This window comes from Temnothorax nylanderi, unplaced genomic scaffold (genome assembly GCF_030848795.1).
Source record: "Temnothorax nylanderi isolate EJ_2023f unplaced genomic scaffold, tnyl_v1.0 TNYL_tig0032_pilon, whole genome shotgun sequence".
Taxonomy (NCBI): domain Eukaryota; kingdom Metazoa; phylum Arthropoda; class Insecta; order Hymenoptera; family Formicidae; genus Temnothorax; species Temnothorax nylanderi.
The window spans coordinates 190,688-211,455 of NW_027249094.1; the positions used below are offsets into that span (position 1 = coordinate 190,688).

A 20,768-nucleotide genomic window follows, 5' to 3' on the forward strand; every position below is an offset into this window, starting at 1 on the left:
ATTGTCGATTTAACAGGGGGCCCGCGCACCTGCGAGGAACCTGTCCATGTCGAGAGCCTGATTGGCACGTAGGTAGACCCGATTACAAGCAGGGAAAAATCTTCCAAGCAAATTCATGCGAGTTACGGCGTTTTCGCACCGACTCACGATTCCATCATAGCTATTATGTTTATCATAATTATAGCGCATTGCGTTAATTCGCTAAGCGCTACGTTGCGAACGAGCGTATTTATTATCATAGAAATTGGGTGAATATGTGTTATAAAAACCTTGATTATAGCCGTGGTTAAATTAAGTATGCAAATCTTACGGAGATTCGACACTTTCTCCTCTTGTGATTAAACAAATATGTTTTAGCGCGTGCATATTAAATTGTATCACGTTGTAAGAGACGGTTAATAATTATTACAATATATAACACGAAAGGATATAATCACGATACAATGGACGTGCGACGCGATTTTGGTGATGGAGAATTAGCTTTAAATCGGAAATTCTCGAAACGAATCGCGGCGCTTCGAGTTTATTTTCGCAACGAACCAACAATCAGCTCCCTGCTGCGCGTCTCGCGAACGCTTCTTGGCTTTCCGTTGGACATTTTTATCGTCACCACACCCGTCGTTGCGGCGCGGCATACCGCGCGACAACGACATTCCGCGTGCGCTCGCATTTGCGGTAGTAGTGTCCTAGCCGTGTCATATCATAATTTAATGATAATTTTTCAAGTCGGTTAATTGGTTGAAACAAAGGTTAATGGTGTCTTGATACGCGAAATCCGGGGCTACGAAGTAGCCTCGCCACGCCAGGCCGGTGTGGAAGCGAGCAGCGGCAATGAAATTACATTAAATAAGCGGGGCGGAGCGGAGCGGCGCGGCGGCGGGACGCTAACGTGCGCGCGCGGCCGGCTCCCAGTAATTTCGCTCGAAACTGGCGAGAGTTCCTGGCTGCCGTATCTCGTTCGGGAGCCATTTTCGCGTTGCTTCGTTTCGTCGTCTCTTTGGCATCGCCTTTGGCGTCCCTCGTCCCCCCCTTCCGTCGCCCGTCCCCTCCCAGCCCCCCGGTCCCGGATTCCCTCCTCGTCGCGTCCGCGTCGACCGCGCGAGCCCGTCCTTTGTCCGTCTTTCTCGCCGGCGAATTGCAGGTGTCTGTGGGGATCTCCCTCTATCTCTCTTTCCGCCTCTTTTCTCTCCTCCTCGCGCGCTCACGCGGCCCCGCTTTTGCGCGCGCTCCCGCTGAGAGCGGCACGACGAGAATGACGCCGCGCGGAGGACACCGGGTGGGAGAGAGAAAGAGAGAGAGAGAAGGAGAGAGAAGGAGGTGAGGAAGCAGGCGGCGATGAGGGACGGAAGGCGCTTCGGGCAAAAACGTAAGAGCGCGCGGAGACGACGACGACGACGACGATGGTGTCGTTGCTCGTGGACCCAGGAACGCCGATACGAGAGTCGACCTGCCTGCCCGCCCTTCCCCGTTCGTCGTTCCCGCCCGGAGTCGTTTGCGAGGAATGAACGATTGAGCGCGTCGGGCGTTCATACGCTCACGCGAATGCGTTCTCGCGAGAACGAACTCGCGCCGGCGATCACACTGTTAGAAGTGGACCTGTTGTACCGCGGAAAACTTATCCGGCGAAAGATTACGCGCTGTGTTGTAACTTTCCAGACACACGGATATTAACGTACGATGTTTATCGGACAGCTCACGTCGATGCGAATCGCAATAAACATTTCAGAAGCGTTTATCATAAAATCATCGAAGCATTATATTCGTTACAGATACAGGGAAAAAATGGACTTTTGGACAGATAATCGTTCTGTCCAAATGGCCAACGGATATTCGTTATATCACTATGATACCCTCGGACATCTATTAGATAACGTTTTCATATCTATTAAAGTACATACAATGACGATGGCGGTGAAGGATATTAATGAATTTATTATTTATATCGTCAAAAATTGCTGATCATTCTCGAGCACGCGTAATGTTGTTTGCGCGCCGATTTAATGACAATATTCGATAACGAGGACGAATCACGTTTTATCGGGTGTGCATTTCTTTTCCTCAATCTGATTTCGTGTTACGAGACTTTCATCAGAAAATATCGCCATCGCTTTTATCGAGATCAAAATACCACTGTGACAATAGTTTGAATAGAAAAAGAAGTGGCAAAGAATCGTATCATGAAACTTTAGTAACTTCGGCAACTTCAACTTGTTGCAATATGAAATTAAATAGCAAAGTGAAGGAAAGTATATTATTCTTGAGCTGCGAAAATATATTTTAATTTCTGCTTTTAAGCTTTTTTATTATTTCGTGAAAAGTGAGCGTTATTATCGCGTTTTAACGAGGCAGCGCATAAATGTTTTATAATTATTGCGAATTTGACTATGCGCCAGAATAATTTAGCAGGCAAAATAATTCAGTAGTGTTAATTGATTATTCATTTTCAAGTTAGAGATTTCGATTAAAACAATATACGATTATCTGTAGAACATATTTTAATTTTTATATTTATATGATTAAATGTTTTAATATTTTCAAGAAAAACAAATATTGTTATATCATTGTTACCGTCGTATTTTTAACATTAATTATACAATGAATTGCGACGTGAATATTTTACGACTACTGAAAATTTAACTAACGCGCTCAACATTTTATAACATATTCGTATTGTACAGGTCAGTATTAACGCAACACGCACGGTCACACGATATAATTAATATTTTAGAAATGGCAATACGTTCCGAAACGGGCGCAAAGTACACGCATTTTCGATTGCGACGCGAAAAACATAAATCCACGTAATCGGTAAATAAGTGAAACACGTCGACTGCACATGTTAACGTGCTGAATAAATAATAGAACAATCCAGCTCGGGTAGTCATGAAATACCGTAGCTATCGAAATTGTCAGGACTCCACCACAGAACGGAAATATATAAGCGAGTAGCCCGTAAAATGCAGCGAATTTTAAAAAGAATTATATGCGTTACGCACAGCAGTTATTTTTCGAAATTGTGCGACAGGGCTGGTGTACCATAAACTTCGTATGACCTTCTGGCCCTACGCGAAATTTATCACTGATATATCATATAAGTTATAATCGAATTTATTTTTTCCTTAACTTATTAAACGCATTATCGAATTAAAAGTATCGCAACAAGAATCTATTCGAAATTAATCGGGGAAGAATTAAAGTCTTGTGTGTCGAAATTCTTTTGTTGTTCATAATTTAAAAATCGCGAAAGTTTAGACAATCACGTGTTTTTTTTTTAATTGGCTTTTCGTAATCCATATAGTATTCCTTCCGCCTTCTGGGATTCCGCCTACGGTGGTATCCTCTGTCGCAGGCTTCCTTCGTGAATCAAATTACGGCCCGTGGAAAACCTGGTCGGGAATCGCAGCAACCTACGTCGTACGTCGTTGTCCCTCGCGACTATTTTAAAACAGACGATTAATATCTCGGAATCGCTTTAATAATCCGCGCAATCTCTTTCTCTTGGTACATCTAATTGCCGTATCCCGTAACGGATCCAGTTTTACGCCCGATGGAGTTCGCATTCCCTCTTCTCGCAAGACGTGATTAATAGCGCATTGTGATAGCGCGCGATACTCTTTCGGTTCTCCATCGAAATCCCGCCGCGCTATCGACTTTTATCCGGCGTGGTGTACATACACGATAAAGAGTACGCCTGAAGCTTTCCGGATTTATTTACATACGAGATTGCAAAAACGTGGACGCAATGGGAGAACTAAAAATCCATTTTCGTATAAAAGCGTATATAATAATAATAATTTACGTCTCTCTTTATTTTACAATGTGACCTGGATATTTTACAAAATAAGCAAAATTAAACATAATGGTGCGTTAATGCAGCTAGAGATTTTGTCGAATACGAACAGTAATATAATCTTTTGCGATTTTTAAATGATAACTTCTATTTGGCGTATAATTTGCATATTTACTCTTAAACGTATTATCACTGCTGTGATAACAATACGTCGAACAAATTCTGCGAATTAGAATCCGTGAAATGCAATAGTTGGTATCGAAGTCGATTTTTCACGTCGTCTATCTCCAACTGTCTGCAAAACCGAGTTTATTCCTCGGATTTCGTCTTTGTAACGCGTGATCGATATCCTGACAGATTCCGCCATTATGCAGCCACTGAACGTCGATTGGATGCGCTGTACATAATTTGCGACCTGAAACTCCATCCGCAATTCAGTTACGCGCTGCGTTTATGCGTGTAACGGGTGTCCCAATGACAATTTGTCATCGTTGCGTATTCGCGAAGTGCCGTTCGATTATTTGCGGCGCTTGCACGTCATTCAAACGACGGAAGCGGAGGTTCACCGTAAAGAAAGCGAGCGGCATTTGCAAGAAAAGTTTCATCCGTAACGGCATGTTGCTCTAACGCGAAAGAGAATACGCGATAAGGCATTCAGGTGAATTTAACAGAATCGTGTATGATTATTATGCAGGAAAATATACATTTTTTTTAATGTCTCGAGATTAGTAACATATAACTTGAAGAATGCCCAGGTTGTTGCAACTCGTATTCTTATATGACCTTGTTTATTCTTTGATTTATTAAACTGCAATTTCGTAACATATCAATTATGTAATATTCATGAATGAATGAATGAATCAAGATTACGTATTTTATTATTCATGATATTTCCGCATCAGAAATATTACCGTATTCGGAATGACTAAGCGCGCACACTAAAATATTTCGTGAGTTAGTGACAGCTGTTTTAACCGACGAATCATTTCTCAGCGATATTCGCCACCTGCACCAGGCCTTGTCCACGATGTCGCTGAACTCGTACGCACGTAACGGTTCTACATTCAACCTAAGTTTGCTTTTGCATTTATCATCTGACTCAACGTACTGTCAGTACTTTGTTGCCGAGAACAAGGTTACTGATACAAAAGACCGCGAATACTTTATCACGCTACGAGTTAGATTATCTCTGTTTACTATAGGCTGCTAATCAAAGACGACTTACGCGATCTAAAGACGCATTTTGATGTGCAAGTGATTTGTCCCAGATATAATCCAGGTATAATAAATAAACTTCAAAATTTTTAATTATCTACGTGCAAATTTTTTTATATAAACTATTTCAATATATGTATGTATTCGATAAGTATTCTTGTGAGTTATAAAAGCAATATTTTCGTAGATTATTTTGACGTGAGTCGATTAACGTCTTAATTATTATAATAAGAACTTATTTGCTCTCATTAAATGATCGATCCGACAACACGCGTTATTCACGAGGCATACCTATATTAAAAGGTCCTAGTTGCAAGTTGTTGAAACGTGCAATCTATGGCGGCTCGTTCGATTATTTATGGCCACGCACTCCTTACCGTCTTGTGAACAGCGGAAGGTGAAGGGTTACTGCGCGAACGGGAGATACGCGACATTTCGAAGGTGTCGCTTTCTTTACAGTCCGCCAAATGTTAATTTATAATCAACGTCACGATTATGTGATTCTTCAGGTTCTTTGTAACATTCATTTGATCATTACAGTCTCGAGACTGTCTAGTACATACGCTTTTTTTGAACTAATTGCTAGTTCAGAGCTAAGACGCGTCCATAATGAATCTTGCAAATTGCGAACCTAATTTCTACCTTAATTTCGAATTAAACTGCCGTTTTATCTTAGTCTGTAGCGTGTCGCGCTTCGATCGACCGGTGGAAATTAATGTCTGTTCTCTCAAAAACCCCGAAACACGCGCAATCGGAACCGGTCGCAAAGATACTCGCCGGCATATGTTATCGGTCATTCCAGCTTGCGTTTAATTCGTGTAAAATTACCGAGTTAAACGCGCTCGTCATCCACTGGTATATCCGCAGCGTCGAGCGTGCACGCGTCTAACGGGTGTCCCGGTAGCAACCCGGTGCGGCGCGATCGGCGGCGCACCCACCTCCTCCCCACCGCGGTAGGTCATTCGGTTATTTATGGCCCCGTGCTCGCTGCAGAGCAGGGCGTAGAGGAGGGCTTACTTGCGGCGAAGGAAGAGGGTGGCGTTTTCAGGGAGGTGGCGGACGACTGACTCTTTTACTCGTACGTACCGAGCCGCGGTGCGAGAGGGCGGACGGAACGGAGAGGGAAGGGGGAGAGAGAAAGAGAGAGAGAGAGAGAATGAGAGCGAGAGAAAGAGAGACGGAGATGGGGAAAGAAAGTGACAGACTAACGGGCGGAGGGAACCGACCAAGCTTGTACGGCGCGTGTAGCGAAGTCTATAAAGGACTGCTTTATTGATCTCACAGTTCGAGCGCGCTAGGATACCGATATAGTCGCCGAGTAATACTGTAACAGTCGTCGGGTCTTTAGATAAAAAGGGGAAGGTCTCTTTCCGCGTATTAACACGCGAACCGCACGCATGTGTGCAGTTCCGTGCGAGTGCTACGTCGAGAGATCGACTTTTAAACTGTCAAACACGTAAATACTGCCGCGGGATTAATTGCTCACCGTCGAAGTTCTCGTTCGGGCCAGCGGCAATTGTAAAAGAAAGTGTAAATGACATTTAATCTCTTTTCTTTAAATATGAATTTTATCGTTACAATGCGTTTATAAGTATTATCCTCGTTCAGATATCTAGTAAATCGCTTGCAATCGATTGTATAATTGATTACGTATTTTATCCTTTATCTGTATTCTTATTTACGAATAATTAATACGTCTTACGGAGCCTTTAAACAGGTTGTAATATGTTACTCGCTTCTCACTCTTTTTATCTGCATATACAATTTATCATTCGCGAAAGGATTAAGTCGTCCTCGATGTGACGTTAAATGTTCTCATGTTCTCTCTCTCTCTCTTTCTCCCTTCGTTTCATTCCCCTCCATCTCCTTAAGTGGAGCACAGTGGTAGATCATATTTCCATTTTCGAGCGTGACTGTGGCGAATTTCGTATGCGTTTCCGCAATGGTATAGCGCGTGCATTTCAACCATCGCGTGTACGTACTCGCGCCGCGAACATACGCGGGATACGCACTTTGTAGCTCGGCGGGGATTTGCTTTCGGGTCAGCGAGCGGGAGCAATCGGAATGCCGGGTAGGTATCCGGCCCGCCTGTAGCCAATAAGGGTCCCGAGTTCGCAGCGCCAACTCGGTGCCGAAGGTAGACGGCCGGAGAGAAAGACCGGGGACCTTTGATCGAGCGACCGATAAAACGCCTTGAATAAACCGCCCCGCGAATTCTGTTTCCAAGACGAGCGACCGTCATGTCGATAGCGAGTACGCGAACGACTACGCGAGATTGTTCTTGAGTATGACGAGATAGCGGAACTGCCACGGAGAGAACGTGCTCCAACGTCGAAGTCCGCTTTCAAACGATATCAGGGATAAATATTTATAATCGTCATAAATATCTTTAATTGTATAAATATCTTGCGAGCTATGATTTTTTAATACTCTCAATTTACGGAAATTAAGAGAAATACTTTTCTAATGAATTTAATGCTAATATAATACAATATCTATAAAATACATGCATTTGTTGCGGACTTTTTCGAGCGACTTTCGGGAGGAATTGTTTGAATGCAGATTGCAGAGTGATGAAACGATTTTAATAAAACGATCGCGCAACGTGATTCAGAGGAGCTTCTCGAATCTGCGAAGTTTGACGATAGCGCGACTCTCGTTTCGAAATTATCGGAACGACAGAGTTGACGTTCAGGCGAATCGAAACAAGCCAGGGTCGCGGGATTCCAGTAATTTTTGCTTGATTACTTGAGATCCGCTATTAAAGGCGCGCGACGGTGCGGCAAAAGGCGTGCTCGCAGTTAAGGCCGATCTTAACTGCGTCGTGTGACGGCGGTGCATGTTCGAGCCTTGGTAAACTTCGCGTCGCAATCTACGCGATCGGACTTTCCAGAAGCTGGCGACGCGACGTGACTCCCAGTCTCCCGATTATCGCGTTACGGCCCGAGGCAAACAACCTTGCACGAAAAGTCGAAATTTAACGAACAGCGAACGTCTGGAAATCCACCCTAACGTGGTGAGTAAATCATGCATTGAACTGTGGATACTCGATACACTTTTTATTATAAGAGTCTGCAAAGCTGCAACAACGATACGTTTTGCAGGCACAAATAGACTGGCATGTCTTTCTAACGATATTTCTTAGTGACAAGGAAATACATTTCTACATTGATCTCATTTCTGCTTTTGTCAGTTATTTTATTTGAGGAACTTAATTCACTTAGCTACTTATGCTTCTATAAACGGAATCATACGCTATGAAACTTGGCTATTGAAGTGTCAATAATACATTTTGTTGCACATTTCCCGAAGTATCAGCGATTTGCAGTACGTATCAACGTTAAACTGTCGATATCTCCACTCTGATAGCATAGATTCCGATGATATCTTGTGACTGTGAGCTATTCAAAATAGAAATACTCGACCGACAGACGTGATGTATAATCGACATATAGCATTGAATATTATTTTTTCTTGTTCTTCGTAGATACATACAAGTTACGATAACCCATCTGTGTTCTCGGTCAACGGTTCGATCGATGAGCATTGCGATTGACTTCACCGCGATGTTACGTGCTGTTTAAACAGAAAATCGCGCGAAAATATATCTTCAAATATATTAGAAAAACGCAAATAATCGTTTATTTTATAATGCTCGCATATTAATGCTCGTGAGTGCGGCGGCTATTTGTAGAAGAGTACTTATGTATGGAGATACAGTGTTCAAGATACAATATAACAAGTTTTGCAAACTCAGCGGCGAAATAGCTACGACCATTTCGTGTATTTACATTGTTACAAACGATCGTTTGCAGGCAGAATAAATTCACGATGCGGCACATCGAATTAACCGATTAAAATATCTTGACGATATCGTTGTCATTCAGAACACAAAGCGCGATAATAGAGAGCGACCGTCCGCTTGTTTATTTCGTGTCATGGTCAAAACCTTCGAGAGTCAAAGACATCAGACTTGTTAAATTCGTTAAGTAATACGTGCCAAACGACGAAATGTTCCCCGAAATCAGGCACTTGGTGCTTTGGAATCTGTTGGGAGAACACCGTTTACACCGTTAAGATCTTTTTAAAGAAAATTTCAATAATGCGTCTCCGAAATGTCTGATTCTGTCTGCAGTTGTGTGATAACGAGATAAGCAATGGCGATAATATGCGATAACAGGAAAAGCAAAATATGATTGAAACTCTATCTCTCGTTTGACGGATATTGTTTAATTATACGATAGTTTGTCTTGTATCTTTTTAGAGCTCTGAAAATATAAAATATAACAGATAATTGATGATTTTCGATAATATTTGCATGTGAAGCTTTTATAACGTCTTACTCAGTTTTAACTTCTTAATGCTTTAAAGACATGACGTTATCCTAAATAAAGCTCACTTTCACATTGAGTCCGTCTCTGAATCACTAAGTACGAACCAGATTCTTTCGAAGAAACGTCATTCTGAATCACCTAGGACAAACACTTTCGTATAGGCTCATTAGTTCGTAATGCAGTAGATGCAGTTCGATAGGAATACATTACGGAGTGTCTCATATTCTCGCGAGAAGTTGTGAAATTTGTCGCTGAACAAAACAAAACTCTTTATTGTCGCTATTACCATAATGCTCGTCTTCAATGTCACTGGAGCAAATCGATACTCGCGAACGTAAAAGAAACGTAAGTTGCACAGAAGAATGCGGGTAGCGTATTGTACGTTTTGAGCGGTATCGTGATGCCGAATATTGAAAAACTTAGTTCACGTAACTTTGCTCTTTAATTGGAATTGTATTTTCACTTTCATTTTGTATGTTTTCAGTGCGACACCGCTTTAATTTCAGACATTATTATGTTAGTTCAAATACTAAGGCAAGGTCGATCCTAATCTGATCAAACAATCTGGAACTGAAAGTTATGACGGGAGTTACAGGATATTCAATTAATTAAATTCAACATAAATTAATTGAACCGCTAATTAAAAATTAATTAAATTGAACGATGCGAATTAAAGATTAATTGCTAAACTAGCAGATGTAAAAATAACAATAAAAATTGATTTATCATAGCTCGTGGACTAGAAAAATGTTTTCAATTAAATTTTTTTTTATTTCCAGAATTGTAAAATGTATCTCACGCGACCAAATAAATTGAACAGATGACAATTGATTTGACGTGAAACTACATACATAACGCAAATATACACAGTAAACAAACGCTGTATTTTATGTCCGACTGTTATGAAAAGGAAAATAAAACAACTTTTTTTTTATTGCCACGCATTGCCGTGAGATACGTAGATCGATCGAATTAATGAAAAGTCTATAATTTATATGAATGATTCAACGTATATTAAATGATGGAGAAGTTTCTACTCGCGCTCATGAATGACTCAGTGTAAAGTGAACGAAAATTTTGTAGTTTTAATTACAGATAAATTTAATGTTAATCAATTCATATATCGACGGTTCTGTCTGTCAGCACATCTGTTTGTCATCCGACTTCCGTTGCGTCTTATGATATAGCATCTCCTTATCATAAATATTATTGTGTATTAATGCGTTACGCTATCTCGATGATTTGGAGTCGACGGTTGAGTTTGTATAAACATGTACAAAACTGTGGGACTACATCTGCGCGTACATACATGTAAAACCGACCATTATTATGAGTAAATAACGATCTGACCGTGTATGTACGCGTATGTAAAGTGTGTGCGAACGATATGTAACTGCTCTCTCTATCGGTCGTATATAACCATATTCATTCATAAGGTACGTACAGCACTAACAGTAGCAGAAACGAAATGTCTCGTGGGTAATACGAATTCCTGGCATTATTTATCATTGTCCAGTTTTCATATTTTCGCGATAATTTATGTCGCTTTTATGCACATGCCTTTCCGCGTAAACAGTAATAATCGACATTTGTACAATAGCAGATAGACACGTATATACATATACCACAGAACACGTGAAAATTCTTCTTCTTATGCAGATGGAGAACTCATAACAGTTTATTATATTGCAGTTTGTTAAATTCGCGCGATTTTTTCTAACATTGCTAAATTTAATATCATACTTGGGGTACGTTACACTTGACGCTCACAACGCTAGCGAGCATCATTCGTCCTTGTTTAACATATAACGAACAACACGGGTGAAATGATTCCACGAGCATTGCGAGCGTTAAGGATGTATATCGCTTATGATATACATTCTAAATAGAGGGATGAAGCTGACATTTACAGAGATTGTGCACTTATATATCCCAAAAACTTGTGTTAAATTTGCGATCGATTGTCTGACCCGTTTCTGAGATATTTGCTTTAAAAGTTACAGAAATTGTATATATACATATAGAGATATACTCCCCAAGTAAATATCATATTATGTATCTCTGCTCCTGTACAGTAAAAATGAATGAAATTTTTATAGTACACTTATTCTATGACATCGAGAATTGCAATTATGGTTTTTTAAGTTTTTCTGTTAATATATATTTTTTTCAATTTTTTAATGATTTATTTAAACAATATCAAGTACCTACAAAAAAGGGACAAAATGCGATTTTTACGCTTTTTCTGTCCCAATGATAACATGTTGTTTATGAATCATTTTTTAGACTAGCTTTACATTGTTTAATCAAGAAAACAAAATTATACTAAATATAGCTATATATACGTAAAACATCCTTAAGTGGAACGTACCCCAAGTATGATATTAAATTCAGCAATGTTAGAAAAAATCTTGATTGTTCTTATCCAACCACGTTTGTTCAAAAACTCGCAAATTGATATCGGCGATTATGCATTCTGCATATTACTATTATTGCGTTCGAATGCACGATTCAATAGGACTTGGCAGGGAAAAAAAAGAGAATCTAATAGCGATTCAGATTTGAAGCCTTTTTCTCGACGTGTTCTGTCCTGAATTAAATCTCTCGGCGATACGTTCAAAAACCGAGACAGGTCGTTTTCTGTGAAGCTCTCGAGCGAGCGCGCCGCGCCGCGTCGGTCGTATTACGAGACAAGTTCTTTGCATTCTTCGTCGCATCGTCGTCCCCCGACTCCGAAGCAGCGGGATCTGCACTCGCGCTAATTATCCAAGTCCTCCATTAAAGCTCCAACAGAACTTACTTCGGCGACGCATCGGGGCTCCCAGGCCGCCTGTCCTTCCGGTGCAACAACCCGGAATGCCTCCCAGCACACAGCAGAACTCGTCTTCAAACGACGTCCGCGTCTCGAGCGCGTCGCTACGTTACGAGCGCCGCGTCCCCGCGTCCTCCTTCCTCCATCCTTCGCCTACCCGCGCTCACCCTCTATCCTCCGATATACCAATTCCGCCCAGTGCTTCGCGATGGAACGTGAACTCGCCTCCTCCTCCGCCTCCACCGCCTCTTTCTCCTCTCGCTTCACCTCCCCGTGCCCGGCCTGTCTCGCGCATAGCGATTCAACGGAGAGAGGACCGGCTAGCGGTGCTACAGCGGAAGAAAGAGCGAGAGAAGCGCGCGGCGCGGAGGAGCGGCAGGAGCGAGAGGGAGAACGAGAGAACCGGTGCGAGAAAGCAGATACGGAGCGCGGAACGGAGACGGATTGATACGCGGTGCTCGCGTGCGCCAGAGGAAGGTAGATAGATAGATCGAGAGAGAGAGATAGGGCGAGGGAAACAGCCAGAGGGACGTAGAACGTGAACCGATGCGGCTGTCGCGAGAGGACGAGGCAACGTAGGGGGGTAGGGAAGAGAGAGAGAGGGTGGCGGAGAGGATCCGCTCTCCGAGTGTCAGGAACGAAGCGAGGGACGAAGAAGAAGCGGCTGCGGTATAGAGCGACGGAGAAAGAACGCGGGCGAATCGAGATAACGAGCGCGACGGAGAGAACAGGTCGGAGAAGGAGACGGCGATACGCAGAACGAGGGACGTGGGCAGATAGAACCCGAAGAGCGGTAGCGCGTGCTCACACAAACTCAAACCAGCGCCTCGTCGTCATTGCTGCCTCCTCCGCTCTACCGCTACCACCATCCCTCTCCCCGTTCCCGCCCGTCTTCCCGTGTTCCCTCATCCACCCTATACCGCCCTTCGCTACGTCACCCTCTGTGGTGTCCGCCTAACCAACCCCACCCGGTCCCTCGCCGCGCTACCCCCTTGCTGCCGCTGCCGCTGCTGCCGCCGCCGCCTCCTCCCCTCCGCCCCTCCGCCTGTCCACCCACAGGCCCGCGAAACCGCTCGTTGCCGTACCACCGAGCCACCCCACGTACCGACTCCCCCATTACCCGGCCGCCTCCGATCCTCACCCTTCGCCCGCCAACCCCCTGCCTGCCTGCCTGCCTGCCGGCCGACTCCTCTTCGCTTTGCGCGACTCTCCGCTCTCTCGGTCTCTTCTCTCTTCCGACTGCCGTCCCCGTTGCGGCCCTCGTCCCTTTCCCTTCCCCTCCCGCTGTCCTGCCGCTACCTCGCGACGCCCGGCGTCACCCCCTTCGGGAAACCAGCACACCCGAAAGCCGAGCGCTGTGGAACACGACAGGCAGCTCCGCGATTATCTTTTGTCCGATCGTATGTCGCGCGTGTATGCGTGCGAGAGAGAATGCGAAAGGGGTGAGGGAAACGGCGAAAGGATGCGCGAGAGGACAGCAATTTAGAAGCAATATAATAGAATGGAATAGAAGAGAATAGAAATCGTCCTTGATGTTCTCGAAACGTTTTACGAAAGAGAAATAATCAAAAACTGCGTATGTTTAATCCGAACAATTTTGTTAGAAAAAGGGGAAAAAGATATGTAATTGAAAAATTTAATCACCGTTGTTTCATTCACCAATCATCTCATTACTCGATTACATTTACCATATTATATAATAAATGTAATATAAGAAACGGAGGTGAGAGAAAAGGATAATTTGATTTAAAAGATTCAAATAAGCCTTATGTTCTCTGAATCTGCAAAGAGGAAGACGAGATTTATTAATAGACGATTTGAAATCCAGCGATCAGTGGTGGAGATAATGGGTAATACATAACGCTCGGTGATCTCTTTTCTATACGCGCATCACCCTTCTCGATCGACGATTACGGGCATCTGTGTTACCGTTGATCTCGGCGATACCGTCGTATTTTGTGATGCGTACTTCGAACAGAGGTCTGGAATTTTACGCGTTTCCGCGGGGTCGGGCGGGAAGGTAGCAAGCGAGATGCGATATCGAGAGCGGTTTCTAGAGAGGAAAGCGTGCGTAGATCTCGCTGATATTCACAGGAAAAAGGGACTGTGTGTGTGTGTGCGCGCGGCCGCTTTGTGCCGTCCTCCGTCTGTGCCGAGAACGCCCTTCGGCTAGGGCGAGGTTCCCGCTTTGTAACACCAGTGATTTCGAATCGATCGCTCCGCTCCTTATATTTTGCGGGAAATTTTATGAAACGTCAGCTAAGCGGGTCGATCGCGAACGAGATACGAAAGTTGTCGCACCATCGAAATATAAAATCGTCGCGACCCGCTAAATAATCCAACTATTAATAGCACATGACTTTATTACGTGAGAAGTATGACTATTTTGATAATATATATTTATATTTCGTTACCTATGCATGTCAAATCCAAATCACGTTCATCGCCTGTAGCATCGAAGGTTGGATTATTAAGGACATGAAATATAAATCATTTACTGTAATTTTAGAAATGTTATATTTTTTAGTAATTTACGGAAAAGTGCTATAATAAATTAACGAGCGTTTTCTTCTTTTAACAAGAATTTTAATTTTACTTTTCTAACTATCTAATCTACTTGATAATTTGCATAATATGTAGATAACGTCAAGTATAATTTATACGCTCGCGTGTGTGCCACAAAATATTTGTAACCTTTAACCACTGGCACGAAACGACTTAACATAAGTACTCGCTTAGCACTTTCGACGCGCAAAATCAGTTGCACCTCAATTTAGCTAATTATATGAGTAAATAATTATATATGTGTGTAATCGTAATCTTGATTTAAGAAAATGGGATACATAGAATTGGATGTTTTCGCATTATCAACACGGAAGCAAGAACGAAGGCAAACAAATTGAGTAAACATCGGAGCACGGCGACTTTCATATGCTAGCAATTAAATATTGAAAAGTATTAAACTGTTATCGAGCGTTTCGTATTTAGAAACTAATTTATGCGAACGTTATAAACATATTATTATCTCTGTTCTTTTTCCGTCTCGATTCTTTCTTGCGAGAATCTTGACTGCGCGATAATATGACACATATTCCGACGGCGCGACGCAATCGCGTTATCCGCATGATCATGCTTGGCATGATGCGTACCGTCATTACGACTGCAATTACTATACCGCAATGATCATGCGCCATATCTTCCAGTTCTTACCTTCGGTTTTTCTTTCTTTTGCAGGCGAAGTCGAGTAACGATTATAGGATCAGCGCTGACATCGATCTTGCTGCACCAATGGATATGTCGCGATGGAGCCCGAGATAGAAAATAGGTACGTGCAAAAATAATCCGCACTTAAATTATTAATGTGACCGTAAATGTGACCGTAAATGCAACTTATACTAGTACAATATTGAGGTATAAGAAGTTCGTAAATTAGGGTGAAATGATTTAATTGAAGATTACACCACGCAATCGCTTTCAATCTGTTTTCTGACTGTAATTTGAAAAAAGAATAGAATTGACGAAGAATATGAGAGAAATATTCAACGGATTGAAATTACGTAGATAATATGCGAAACACGATTATTGACATATTATCAGTAAAATATCGTATGATGCTGTTGAAATATGAAAAATAAAAAGTTTAATTTGTAAAAAATAAATTTTTAATCTATATAAATGAAAATAAAACGACATTATATATATATTTGCATCGTCGGATTACGTTGCTTCATACGATATTTTTTCCGTGCAAGCGGAGTTCGAGCGTAAAAATCTTCGTGCCGATTTTTTCGTGCGGTAGCTATACGTGGAGTTGCGGGAACCAGGGGCTTTTTATTATCCTCGTTCTTCTCTGCGTTTCATCCTGTGCGTGGCGCACCGGATTCCGGAATTTTGTGGATTTTGAGGGGTGGGGTTACGGTAGACACGTTATCGGTAGTGGCTTTCGAACCGACGGTGTATTCAATCGAATCGGGCCTATATAGTTGCCGCAGCGTTGTTTTATCCCGTCGACGATCTGCATGACGAAAGTAACGAAAATTGATAACATCTTTAGCGTGCTTCATATTTCTACTATGGTGATATATATATATATACGACTGCTTTATTTATATTAAACTTCTGCAAACTTTTAAAGTGACATACATTCAAACTGCAAATTGTTTCTGGCTGTTGACGAAGGGAAAATGAAACAATTCGATAACAATTGACATCTCATCGTTTATTGCGTGTGCTTAATCTTAACAATGCAAAAATTTGTTGTAATACCGATTCTTGCGATTATTCCTTCTAATAGAAATTATTAAAATCCGCGACACACGATTGACTATTACTTTCCGGTTTAAACAGAGTTAAGTTTGTCTCGATCATATTGCAACAATTTTGGATCTTTCGGATTCACAGTCGAGCAATACCCGCTTGAAAAACTCGCTTGTTATCGATACAACGGTTTTCAGGCCGATAACGTGGATATTGGAGTATCGTTGTAGTGTTTTCTATGAAACGAGTAGCATCCGACGTGACGTAAAATTCACATCGCGATGATATAGTCAAATTCCATCTGACGCGCGTATCGAAAACGCGGTTCGTTCGACGAGTGGCGAACGTTTGCAAACGTTATTATATAAACATAATATTATTGCCCACCACGAGAAATCGCTTAGTTTCATTGAAATAATTTAATGCTTTAATTTGCACAGAGAGAATTATGTGTATAATGTATATATACATACATAAAATATGATTTAAACTCTAAACATATTTAAAACTAAAATATTTTATCGTACTCTGTTATCTTTAAACAAAAAAAAAAGTATATAGATGGTATAGATTTTAAAAGATGCTAACTCAAAACGAAGTCTCGTTACGTATATCTAATTTGAATTATATATCGGGATGGAGAAAAAATGGTATAATTACAAATACATTTTTAGACAGATTCGACATTTTATACTGCACTTGTATAGTCCGTGAGGTTTTCCTGCAGGTGTATTGATTTAAAAAATCAAAGTTTTTTGACGCTAGGTAAAGTTTTATATTTGATGTACCTATAACTTCTTTCTTTTTCTCTCTATTTCTCTCTATCTCTCTCTGTTCTTCTCTTTGTAGGACATATCTAAAATACACAGTAAAGTTGTTGGCGAAAAATTTATCTCTGAAAATTATGTGACTGATGGAACACGTTTCGCAAACATCTAGATCAGTTTTACATATTTTTATATTTCGAGTATGTGCCATTCTGGAAATAGCTGACGCGGAACACGTGTATGCTAAAACTATGAATTTTTTTTATTCTTCTTCCTCTGAAGATGGTGCATGTATCGTAGGTGCTCAGGTTTTAATTCTCTTCTGATAAGAGCTTCTCGGAAGCGTAATTAAAGTATATTGTTTAGACTTACAGTTTATATCTCAGTTGTTTATAATCTTTAATTATAACCACAGTGTCATTGCGTCTGATCGAGCAAGACGCAGGCAGCCGTTTAAATCTCTGGCATTATCGTTTTAATTAATGCCATCGTTGATCTGACGGTGTCTTTTAGATTCGCGCTCCCTGATAATATTCACGCGGCTCGCGCCGGAGACACTCTTGTATAAGCGCGCAGCGACAGGCGTGTCGAACTTCGGGCGCGGATCGAATAAATCGTCGACGATGACGTCAACGGACAATTCTGTCTCTTGCTGCACACGTAGATACGTGCTCGCTGATTGCAGCTTGCGCATGCACGGCACCTTGCACGGCGTTGGCGGCGGGCTATGGGAACTCGTCGTCGGAGTGACTCAACGTACGCCGGCACGTTTCCTCGACGATGATCGAAGCCGCCCACGCTTTCTGCTCGCGCCCGACGTTTTCTGCTGCGGCGCGGCTCGGCGCGGCGCGGCGCGACGCGTCAAATTGCGTATTACAAAACTCGCACTCGACGCGATATGTAGGATATGTAGGCCGCGCGCCGTCGTCGCGTCGTGTCGCAGTACCCCGAGCTAGTGCGAACGTTATTCCGCCAGGTGAACAGAGACGCGAATTTTCTCACGTGGGCGCGATGATCACACACATTTTCGCTCTTCAATCTCGATGCCGTTCCAGGATGTCTCGGGTTTCCGTATGGAAATGCGCGAGCTGTTACGAAGAATGTCGGTGTAAGCCCCGTTTTCTCATCTTGAGAAACGCGAGGAAAATTCGTGGAAGTAACTTAAACTCCGGCTTTATACTTTTTTACGGCTTATTACAGTGCTCTATCGCGCCTCTTTTTGCCCAAAGAGAAAAAACAGTTACAAAAGTCGAACTTTTGTCTTTACTTTCTCTTATCTCAACTTATGTGCTTAATTCTCTTGCGTTTGCAGATTTATACATTTTATGCTGTTTATATTTAAACTTCAGTAAGCACATATTCTGTTTTCTCTTTATATTAAAGCAAATTTACCGGAGCAGAACTTTAAACAGGAAAGATAAATTTTGCTTTTTATTCTCTGTGTACTCTCTGTATCAATATGGCATACTGTATTGTCACGCATTATGTAAACATTGAACAAGGTATATATAAATGCGCCGATACGAATTGTTCTCTCGCTTATCTTGATTCTGATTACTCCAAGATCGATAGCTTTGTTCTTTCGGTAATCGCTTGAGACGATATCGCATAACAATGCCGTGACACGCCATTAATTTAAGAGAAACGAATAGAATTCTTGCCGTTACTAGAATCGCGTCACAGAGCGCAGGGCGAGAATAGATATATCCCGATAATAGACGATATAACGTTTCGCTGCCGCTGGACACGTATGATTTACAGTTCTCGTTCTGCGTTGTTATTTATCCGACATCTATGCAAATTTGATTGTTCTTGCTCTTTGTCCGGTCAGCGCACTCGCTCGGAACTTCTCGCGCCGGTGAATAGTTTTAAAAATTCGCACCTCGCGCGTATTACCGTATCCCACCGATGCGACGCGAGCGAAATGTATCATCGACGACTCGGGTTCGCTTTTGGGAATACCCGCAATGAGCCATTGCTCGTGTTACGTCGAGCCGGTGACTCACGAGATATCACGTGGAAGCGCGACATCGTATCGCAAAACTTGAGGTACGTAAGATCCAATTCAGAGAGATACATTTCATATACATTTCATGTATTAGAAACGTAAATAATTAATCAATTATTGCGACGTAAGAAAAAGAAATCTTAATTTTATGAACTAATATACTGATCGTGCGTGATATTCGTTTTAAAGTTTTTCCCTAACCAGATTTTAAAGAATTAACTTAACGCTAATACAATTTACACTGTAGAAGAATAAAATACATGTCTTCCTCTCGTCGTAATTAAATATCTTGTTTCGTCGTAATTGAGAAAAATGAAATAGCAAGTTGAGCCGATTAAAACGGATGTTCTATCTCAGAGCGGGATCGCATTAACTAATTCAACTACGATGGTCGTGAAACCAGCTGCCGAAGCACGTGCCAGTCACTGAGACGTATAGCACAGAAATATTAAACTTTTTTTATATGTACGCATTGGTAACGAAAGCCCGCTTTTGCGCGGCTTAATTCGATGTTAAATTAAAAAATTATTTTTATTGCGCGAAAAGTTCGTAAACTGATAATTTATGTATGTTGCTGTTATTCCGCGTATCGAAAGCCATATCGATATTTCATGACACGTTACACCTCATAAAGTTTTCGCATGTATTCTTATCTTGTTGTAGTGTTAACTTTTTACGAATTTACAGATTTATCCTTTAGAATAATTTTTATATCTTCATTCACCGCGACACTGGGTAAATCTACTATCGTGTTCCGCAAAGCGTTGCGTTTTATCGTGGAACACGTGTGCGAGTATAAAGAAAATTTCACAGCTGGCGGTCGTGCGAAATTTATACTTGTGTCCGACTATGACGGAACAACGTGTACAGAAATTTAGGCCATAAAGGGTTAATTGGTGACACGCCGCGCGCGCGCGCGGCGCATTTACCACGTGCCACCACGTGGCGATGCATTCTCAAGCGTTAATCCTCTTCGCACTTCTCGCATCGGAGGTGGACAAGTACTCCATAATGACGGGGCGAATTGAGTTCGAAGTTTCTCAGTCGGGAGTAACTCGCGCATCGACTTCGATATAGTTATGCTCTCGCGTGTTTCAAAACGGTGAAATTATGCTTCGATAAACAGGAAAGAAGCGAAATATATATAATAACAACAATATTGATCTTTTCTATATATAGAGAAAAATTATTTATTTCAATAAAACGTAATGCACATTAAATGCATCTTAATTACTTGAAAGATATTGTTCCTCAGACAGAAATTATTCATTTTTTAAATGTTTTCTATCTTTTATTTGTTTTATATTTCTTGTAAGCAATCTTCAATTAAAATCAGCGAAAATAAAACAACTATATATAATTGGGGAAAAACGAGAGATGCATTAGAAACTGCCGTGCGAAAGCAAATGCATATAATGATTATTATTGGATTATGGTTTTATATCAAGTTTTATATTTCTACGATCGATAATTCTATAAAAGCTTGTTGACTTTTCAAGTACCATTCTTGATGTTTAATTAAATTTTTTATGAGTTCCATCTGAACTTTTGTCGTCACTTTTAGACACACGTTTGACATATTTAT

The 20,768-nt window shown here is 41.6% G+C and overlaps 1 protein-coding gene across 11 annotated transcripts in view; it reads left to right on the top strand.

The window, feature by feature from the left end:
• The window catches only part of LOC139770720 (bromodomain adjacent to zinc finger domain protein 2B-like), a 150,704-nt gene that overhangs the window by 36,298 nt on the left and 93,638 nt on the right, over positions 1-20,768 (top strand). For all 11 annotated transcript variants that reach the window (XM_071702838.1, XM_071702841.1, XM_071702842.1 and 8 more), the window contains exon 2: positions 15,386-15,476. The gene's annotated coding sequence lies outside the window, so the exon portion shown is untranslated. The remainder of the gene's footprint in view (positions 1-15,385; positions 15,477-20,768) is intronic.